Source organism: Rhagoletis pomonella, unplaced genomic scaffold (genome assembly GCF_013731165.1).
Source record: "Rhagoletis pomonella isolate Grant_MI unplaced genomic scaffold, Rhpom_1.0 Rhpom_scaffold_00002, whole genome shotgun sequence".
NCBI classification, from domain to species: Eukaryota; Metazoa; Arthropoda; class Insecta; order Diptera; family Tephritidae; genus Rhagoletis; species Rhagoletis pomonella.
The window spans coordinates 94,502,280-94,512,636 of record NW_023458556.1 but is presented as its reverse complement, the minus strand read 5'-3'; positions in this window follow the sequence as shown (position 1 = coordinate 94,512,636).

The following is a 10,357-nucleotide window of genomic DNA, read 5'->3' as shown; positions in this document are numbered from 1 at the left end:
ATTTACAATACTCGCAAATACAGTAAAAACACTTTACAATACTTGTTAAAGCAATAACAAAGCTTTACTAAACTTGTTAACACAATTAAACTTATAGCTTGCTTATTCGCAACTCACTTCTCTGCTCACTTTACTTGAAGCTTGCTGACTTGTAACTAACTCACTCCGGTGTTTGGTAGCGCCCTTATATACCTGCGCTCGCACTTATGGCAACCCTAGAACGTTCTGAAGTTCATCGCTCATTCTCTTTCTCTCGCTGTTCGCAGTGTTCATCCAACTTGACGTTTCTCTTTGTGGAATATTCTACGTCATTCCTCGAACATTCTGCCTATTTCTCGTTGTTCGCTTTGTGTTGCCGCAGTATTCGCCACACTGCCCTCCACGATCAGACACACATGCTGCTCCAAACGTTGCTAGTCTTTCCAAGTGGACCACTTTCATCTTGGTCCTCGGTCTCCCCATTGTCTGGATTCGATGCACTGCGTCTTTCAGCCGTTTGTCAATCTTAAACGGATCTTTGCAGTCAAGTCTTTGCTTGGAGGTAAAGCTTTTCTTCTGCTGCGACATGTACAACCACAATGCGTTACTGAACATTGCTTCCGGCTTATCTCCGGGAGTGCACCATCTCACATGGTCGTGCTTCTGCCGGCCACTGGTGGTGACCAGACCATGTCTCTTCTCGTGGGCACCCTTTTCGCCAGATCTATGCCGCATCATCTGTCCATGACCCACAGACTCCCGCCTTCGTACTTCACTGCCTTTAGCACATCTTGCTACATCCGGATCCTTACGCTGAAGCTTCCGCCGTCGTTTCGTATCTCGCTCTTCCGCCGATGCTTACTTCATTGACCGGACATGTATAATCTCGCCCTTGGCTTCCGGCTTAACTGCTCGCCTTTTCGGGACACTTCAAAGCGCGCCTACTGTTTCCGCAGCCGCTTCCATTTCCGGCCACCGGCGTATCACCATTGCAACGTGGTTCAGTGGCTCTCCTCCTGCCGGAAACACTGCCAGGCTCGCCATGACCACTTCCTTGTTGCGACCTCTTCTTCACTGAGCTGGCGGAACCGTCACGCTTTTCCTGTATTGGTGAACCGCTTCCTTCTCCTGACGAAACCACTCCGTCTCAATCACTGCCAACCTCCGCCCAACTAACCACTTCCGTTTCTGGTGGAATCTTCACATCACGGAATCCAGCGTCAGGGTTTGCATATTAATGACGACGGGAACATGGATCGGAGACTCGGCCTTTCCGACCGTGACTATCAACTCGTGAGCAACGCGGAGCGGAAACAAGGTCTTTCCGCCTGCTGCACATAGTACATATTTAAAGGTAGACTGGAGACTAGGCCTCGCCAGCTACCAAACTAGTTAGACAATATACATTTATATAGGTTATTTGATAGTTTTAGAAACATAAACAGCTTTGTAATTGAAAATTTAAACTTACATATACGCATACTTTGTTATATATTAAAAATACCTATCTGTACTTTTAAGTCGCAAGACTGTAACAAATAAATAAATAAATAAATAAATAAATCTTCGGCACTTCCTCTACGACCAACCGTGTGCTGAAGCACTGGTTGTCGTAACCAACCCTAAGTGGCACTTTCCTGTCGCCATAGGTTAACCGGGATGACACCTGCGATGACACCTGCGCTGATACCTCTGAAGATATACGTGTCTCCAACGCTTGCATCTGTGACGACAGCTGTGATGACATCTGTGACATGGCAGCCAATAACGTGTTCATGTCTGCTGCACATCCTTCGACGAACAAGCAGCCTCATCCTTCTGCTCGTCCTTTGCGGATGCATCGTCGGGTTTACCCTGGAAGTCGTATTTGTCCACGTTGTTGTTGTAGCGGCTACTAAGCCCCGTTCGGGGCGGTTCATCCATCAACGTTGTCGTCAATTTCAGCTAGGGGGAGGCCCAGGAAGTGTGCTAGTTCCAAAGGGGCTGTCCATAGGGACAGGGGCGTTAGCTGAGTGGGGTTCTCAGGGCATGTGAAGAGGTGCCCGGAGTCATGTGGCGCCTCTCCACATGCCGGGCATTGGTCCTCGTTGATTCTGCTCAGGTAGCTGTTGAGCCTACTGCAATAGCCAGAGCGAAGTTGGGCTATTGTAGTGCGGGTCTCCCGAGGCAGACAAAGTTCTGTCCCGTCCACGTCCGGTGGTTGTGTGCCTAGAACGGCATTCACAGGACAGGAGTCTACATAACTTGAGAATGATTCCCTGTGGATGCCGTTCAGGCCCTGTCGGTAGGTTGACGGGTCCAGAGGTTGTTTGATATACCTCTGGACTACGTCTGTCGTAAAGATGCCTCCTGACGTGCCGTGGCGAGGTCTCTTCCGCGAGCAGTTGTCCGCTGGGATGGCCACGTCTGTGGCTCCCAGCAAGGAACTGCTTGCAGAGCATTATGTTATGCCCCTTTACTGGGAGCATCTGGGCCTCGTCATGAAGGTGGTGTTGAGGCGTCATCAGGAGGCATCCTGTCGCAGTTCGTAATGCCGTGTTTTGGCAGGTCTGTAGCTTCATCCACTGCGTCCTGCTAGTCCCCGGCGACCATACGGGCGCTGCGTAGTTTAGAACCGGCCGGCCAATTGCCTTGTATGTTGCCAACAACGTTTCTTTATCTATGCCCCAAGTGCTGCCGGCCAGTGACTTGAGGACATTGTTACGGCTCTGTACTTTGTTGACAATTGCGGTTGTATGCGCCGAGAAGGAGAGCAGACTGTCGAAGGTAACTCCGAGGATTTTCGGGTTATTCACCATCGGTATTGTTACGCCATCAACGTGAATACCCAGTGGCAGTCTGACCTCCTTCGTCCAGGTCGAGGATTTCGCAGGGGATAGGGCAAGGCTCCTTGCAGTGAAGAAGCGAGAAAGTTCGGAGAGGAAACCGTTTACTTTCGAGCACCAGTCATTAATTCCATACCCAGACGCCATGATCGAACAATCGTCAGCATACGAGACTATATTAACACCCTCTGGTGGCTGAGGAAGCTTTGAGATGTAATAATTAAACAGTAGCGGGGACAGGACACCACCCTGTGGTACCCCCTGTTTAATTTTACGTGGCTTGCTAGTTTTGTCTCTGAAAATTACTGACGACCACTCAGTTAATTCGCCGACCACCGTTTGAGTCCCTGTGGGAGTGAGGAGGCCTCTATATCTTCTAGTAGCGTTGAATGACTGACAGTGTCGAACGCCTTGGACAGGTCCATAGTTCTCTCACAGGGGCGGTTTCGGTTTAGGCCACGAGTTATCTGAGTGTTTATGGCGTTAAGTGCTGTTGTTGTGCTATGCACTTTACGGAACCCATGTTGATGCTTCGCTGGGGTCAGGTGGTTCGTAAAGTACGGGAGCAGCAGGGCCTCGAGTGGTTCGCTACCGGGGAAAGGAGAGTTATCGGGCGATAAGACTCCTTTGTTGGCTGGTTTCCTCGGTTTGAGCAGTGGTACCACTCTCCCCATTTTCCAGATGTCTATATACCTGCGCTCGCACTTATGGCAACTCTAGAACGTTCTGAAGTTCGTCGCTCATTCTCTTTCTCTCGCTGTTCGCAGTGTTCATCCAACTTGACGTTTCTCTTTGTGGAACATTCTACGTCATTCCTCGAACATTCGGCCTATTTCTCGTTCGCTTATATTCGTTCGCAATATATTCGCATTAGGATGGTCCAAAAATGCATGTGAAAAAGTAAAGTCGGAATTTTTATGCTCTCACCCCTACGATGGTTCTACCGAAAAAAATATACCCCTATTTTTTTATTTTGAAATCAAAAAATATTAGAGGTCGCTCAAAGCGGCCAAAGTTTTACATGTATTTTATATGGGGAAAAAAACTTTTGGTAGAAATGATATAGAATTCAAAAAACTAATATTTTTCTATCGGAAAACTCTTCATCTGCAGGATTCCCAATAGTAATACACAAGTGTTTATTTAACCATTTTTTCAGCGCAAATTCATAATTTGTAGTTCCGCCAAAAACCCACAAAAACCCCGAAAAATGCAATGGGGCACAAATAAAAAATCGTTAGTATTAAAAAATGGTTAAATAATTGGGTATTATTATTGTAAGTCTCCTGAAGAGAACCAGAGTTTTCCGATCGAAAAATATTGATTTTCAAGAATTTACGAAAAGTTGTTTTGTCCCCATACAAAAATACATGGAAAACTTTGAGCGGTTTGAGCGACCTCGAAATATTTTTTGATTTTAAAATATAAAAAAATAGGGGTACACTTTGTTTTCTATATAGAACAGTCCTAGGGGGTGAGAGCATTACAATTCCGACTTTACTGTTTTTGGACCATCCTAATGTACATGCAGTTATATCAAGAGCACCTCATTTCAAAGTGATATTGTTTTCCACTTATGTTTATTTATTTATTTTTAAGAATTTTCATTAAAATAAAGTTAATTCTCTGAAGAGTCCATATAAACCCAAATTAAAACTTTGTAGAAAACTAAAAAAAGCTAAAAATTTTCATCCAAATGTCAAAATTATTTTCTCAGAATTTTTTGAGTATGTAGATTTAAAGCCCTTTCAATTTTATTGCAATAATGTGCAAGTTTCAAGTGGCTAAAAATTTCCGTTGTTGCTGTATATAAAAATAAATTGTGTTTATTCGTTATATGGTAGCAAATGCGACAAAAGAAATCAAAGGTTTTAATACTACGTTCAAATTGACGAGCTAAACATGTTAAATGGACTTGAACCAGTTAAATGAACAAAACATGTTCATAAACAAGTTAAATCGCATGCAATTGTTGTTGGAAAATTGAACCAGTTAAATCATTTAACTCGTTTGAAAACCAGTTCAGCGCAGAGTTGTATCAGAAAGCTTTCTGCCCCGACCAATCAGAAAGACCCAAAAGCTTTCATTTGACACGCCAACATTCAAAAAATTTATATTCTGAAAAATATTAAAATTTAATAATTATCAAAAAATATCAAAATTGTCTGGCCGCCAAAAAAAAAAAGAGGCCAAGGCGGTAATTAGTTATTTTCCATGAGGTCTCATCGTACGCAGAGATAAATAGTGCATACAAACTAAACATTTTGAAGTCTCTAAGTAATCCGTATGCGTTAATATCACGAAGCATGAAAACATGTTCATAAACAAGTTAAGTCGCATGCAATTGTTGGAAAATTGAACCAGTTAAATCATTTAAAAGTATAAACAGAACCAAATCGCTGTGCGAATTTCGTCGGTCGGAGCGATGCGGCTGGGTGATGTTCGCCGCAACATTTCGCACAGTAAAACAGAACAGAAACGAAATTCACATCAATTGAATGACAAACAGAAAATATAAAAATACAAAAGCAAAAAGATGAATAGCCAAATTTTGCCATTCTCATTCTTTCTGACAATTATCTGCTAGAAAAAATGAGGAAACAAAGCTACTTTTTCACTGAGAGCTGATTTTATGACCGGCGGCAGCGGCAAAATTAAAAATAAATCTATTCTTGCCGAATTTGGTCAGACGAACTTCGTCGTCGCTTTGGTTCTGGGCAATCTCATATACTTCAGTATGTTTTAACTTTGACAGCGAACTTTCTTCCGACGAATTTCTCTGGGCGATCTGATTCTGTTTATACTTTAACTCGTTTGAAAACCAGTTCAGCGCAGAGTTGTATCAGAAAGCTTTCTGCTCCGACCAATCAGAAAGACCCAAAAGCTTTCATTTGACACGCCAACGTTCAAAAAATTTATATTCTGAAAAATATTAAAAATTAAAAATTATCAAAAAATATCAAAATTGTATGCATGTCTGCCCGCCAAAAAAGAGGCCAAGGCGGTAATTAGTTATTTCGCAAGAGGTCTCATCGAACGCAGAGATAAATAGTGCATACGATCTAAACATTTTGAAGTCTCTAAGTTATCCGTATGCGTTAATATCATGAAGCAGACATTCGCACAAAACAAATTGAAACACAAAAACTTGATTTTGAATATTTTTTTTTTGAATTTTTATTGGTAATCAAACAACCGTCAAAGTTAACTCCAAATGTTCAATGTGGACGATTGTGTTTTCCAAAAAGCTCTTTTTCATTGAACAAGTTAAATGGGGCCAATTTGAACGTAATATAAGGCTCTTGAAACTTGCACATTATCAGACTAAAATTGAATCGGCTATAAAGCTTCATGGTGCATTTACATGGTATGAAGCCATATGAACTGTTGATACGCTAAAATAGAGGGACTACATGTTCTAATGAGGAATTCAATGATATCGAGTGGGATGCATATTTCATTTATTCATTTCATTTATTAATAAAATCATTAGCACAATAAGATCAAAAGAATGATCTTTTATAGCGCAACAAAAAATTCATAACAGCACATACATATAACTAAAACAGCAAAAATTACTTAAGACTAAATAAAAGTAACATAATATAATTAACAGAGTAGTATTTTTAAGTGAGTTCTACAATTCCAGGACATATACTTAAAATAAGACTTAATTAAACAAGTACATAGAGAGCACATCACAGGGACTGAAGTGAAGCTAACGGAAATATGCATACAGAACATTTTTAGAGTTGCTTTTGTTTAAACTACTGCGAATATGGGATGGAATAGAGTTCCAGATGCGGATAGCATTGACAAAGAATAGCCGTGCAGAGCTGAGATAATTGTAGGTAGGAACAGTCAAGTCCTTTACTCGAGTGGATTTGGGGAACATTAATTTTTCATATAGATATTTGGGTGCCTTATCTGTCATGAGACGAAAAAGGAATACACAATTTCTAGCTTTAAGATATTCAGAAATTTCGCAGCCAAGTAGGCGCGTTCTCCAAGCGGAAATATGTTCATATCTTGCTAGCCCAAACACATAGCGCGTGATCTGGATATAATACATTTTTTCATACGAAAAGTTATGGGGAGATACTGTGAACATACTGTTGTGATAAGCATATGGAATTACAGCAAGTTGCATTTTCATACATCTTTCCATAAAAAGTTTAACAGATGCAGAGATACCAAGGAGGTTTTTTTCCCATTTTGATGCCTTTTTAATATAAAAACCCACCGAAAAGGAGGAAAGCGGCAACTCCGCCATTCACATACATGTCAAAAGTACGAATTTTAAAAATTAAAAACAATAAACAAAGAAATTCTTTGTACTAGAACTTTTTAAATTGAAGCCACTCACGTTTAGTGGACAATAAAAATACGAAGAACTATGATAACAAACTTACAACAAGACATTACAGAACATTTTAATGAGCTTTATATCACGTTTAAGTAAAAATAAGCCTATATTTTTCAAGCTGGCAAAGAAATAAAAATTTGTATTTATTGTTGTTTACACAAAGACTTGCAAATATACATATAAGTCAAAATTATAGAAGGCATGTATACTTCTCCCTTTCATTTTTTCATACAGTTTATGCTTCGTTCTGGTTTTTACAAAATGCAGGTATACCGCACTTATTTCGGTACAATATGATCGTAATGTATTTTCAATTCGAAATCAAAGAAAAACATCCCACGAAAATGTGCGATTTTAGAACCATTAATGAATATTTGCAAACTACTGCAAATAATAGAGTGCCATATCTTACAAGGTTCAGAGAATTAACGAAACAAACAAGCATTTTATGGCTTCATGTTTCCTTCAAACCGCATTGCTATTTTTTTCTAACTTTTCCTTTTGTTTAGCGCTGTAACCTATTAAGTTATATCTTTTAATTTATACATGTGAACTATTTTCAATGACCATTTTTTCATTTGCTCCAGAATTTTGGGTACATTTTCTTATAGTACCTCTCATTCTTTTTTATATTACATATATACACTCCGAAGTTCGGGATAGTATTTTGAATATACCAGCAATATAAGTAAAAGTAGTGGCGGCTGCTGTAGAGCACTGAGTTCAAGCCCAGTTTTTTCTAATAGTGGTTGCCCCTCTGCTGGTAATAGTAAACCTCCGAGTGTATTCTGTCATGGAAACAACTTCTCATTAAAATACAATTGCCGTTCGGAGTCGGCGTAAAACTGTCCTTTACTTTGTGTGACAAAATCACGCGCCAAAATCAAGCGCCAATATGTATATCGTCGTTTAAAGTACAAAAGCGCGTATCGTGGTTCTGCAAAACCTCGGAACTGAAATTCGTGCCAAAAAAGATATTTGGTCACCGGAAGCTCCTGACATCAAGCCCTTAGCCATATCGATACTTAGACATAAGGAGAGAATATTATTAAGTTTAAAAGAGAGAACCCTTTTTATTGAGGACAAGTTTCACTCCCTCCTATAAAATTTAGGCAACCTCACATACAAGGTTTTGCATTTTCTGGATATGCGGTTTTGTACTTCAAACGACGATATGTAGAAGTATTGCATACATCTTTTGGTGCCTTTTCAAGTATAAAATCCACTGAGAAACGGAAGAAAACGGCATCCCTAGCTAGCACAAAATAAAATTTTTTTATTTGTTGTTTACAAAAAAAATATTGTCAAGTATACAAGTCAAAATTGTTAAATATATATCGCTTTCATTCATTACTTCATAGAGTTGATGCTTATGAACAGATTCATACCATGTAAATGCACCATCATACTCAAAAAAATTGTAACACTTCTGAGTAAATAAATTTGAAATTTGAATGAAAATTAAATTAACACTGCTAGCAACATGAACAAATTATGACATTCAAAAATCCTAGTATCCGCCAAAAAGTTGTTTATTGAAACTACCTTATTTTTTCTACCATGAGAAAACGTGAGAAACAAAGCTTTTTACTCTCCGAAATTTGGTTACTGCCAAGTCACTGGACAGTTCTTTACTGGAAAGCATAAAAATCTGAGCCACAGAATTTCCTTAGCTGCTTGTAGTTGGGCGGAGAGATTCCACCCTACCATTCCACCCTATCATAACTTACGACTTGCCCTACGTTTTTGCTTCGGGACGAGTGGGTAATAGGACCGGGCGAAGTATCGGATATGTCGTCAGAGCACCCCAGGATGTGAGTGTTTATAAGAATCTCCAGTATTTCGTTTATTGATGATGTCTCGTCCCCGTTAGGCTTCTGGATAGAACATTTCGCAGCCTGTTTCCTTCAGAGTTTTCTTCTATGAGTTGCTTTAGAACGTTTACTTATATTCGCATGTCGTAATCTTTATGGGGTTCTTGAAAAACTGGAATGCATCTTTGTAGGGTTGACAAAAACCTGCTCTGCTTAATTGAAAAGCTTCCTGTTGACATCTCAAGATTCCATATCTGGAAAGTTCACCAAAGTTTTTGAGGTGTTGTTTACTTTTACTTGAGAATTGTCAAAATCGGCAAAACCCAAGTAACGGTTTGTGGAACGCACCATTTTTGTTTGCTACATCGTGATGTGATAAAAACAAAGCTGGCAGCATTCCGCAAGGTTGCAGAACGCTTTCAAAAAATACTCGAAAAATATTTTGATATGGAAGGAAAAAATTGCCAAAACAACGCAATTTTTAGCAACTTCAAATATGCACTTTATTATGATAAAATTTAAAAGTATTTTTGGAGTTTATAATTAAAAAGTTTGCAATTTAGGTGAAACCGTGCAGTATTTTTTTAATATTTGTACTAAGTTTGATCCAAAACTTGAGATGTACAACATTTTTATTAAATCGACCACAGCTTTTTCCACATTCTACTACACAGAATGATTTTTAAGTCCGATCACTGCTTCTCATTAATGGGCCGCATTAATAAAAATAAGCAATTGCTTTTTCTTGAAATTTCAGACCTTTTACTTAATTTGTTCAAACAAAATTGAAGTAAAAGGTATGCCATTTTAAGAAAAAGCAATTGCTTAGTTTTTATCAGGGACGTGAACCGGTTTTGAACCGAACCGAAATTTTCCACAAATGTTTGATCCAAACAGAAAACCGAACCACTTTTTATAAAGATTGAAAGGTTTGTTTCAACCAATTTCAATAGATAAATGTACCCACTTTTTTTCTTTTTGGTAAACATGGTAATACCCACCATGTTTGTTTACCATGTGACAATGGGCGCGTTTATAAGACGTAGCTGTTGTCCAACCGTTGGCTATTTGTCTTAGAAACGCACAGTTGAGTAGTTCCGCTCAGCTCAACAGTTGGCACCTTTCCGCCATTTTTTCCAGCGGAAAATGTTTACGCTACCTGAACTCAACGTGTTGGGCTTAGCCTGAACAGCTGATCGAAACGACTTACGCCGCTTATATTAAATTTAACCCCGCTTCGTTAGGTGGCAGTTGCAAACAAATTTATTATATTTTATATTACTGTAAATATTGGAAGGAGTTTAGTATTTTCTTAGCTCTACAGCTGCATTTAGGTGAGCATTAAAATGCCCCACAATGATTCCAAAAGTAAA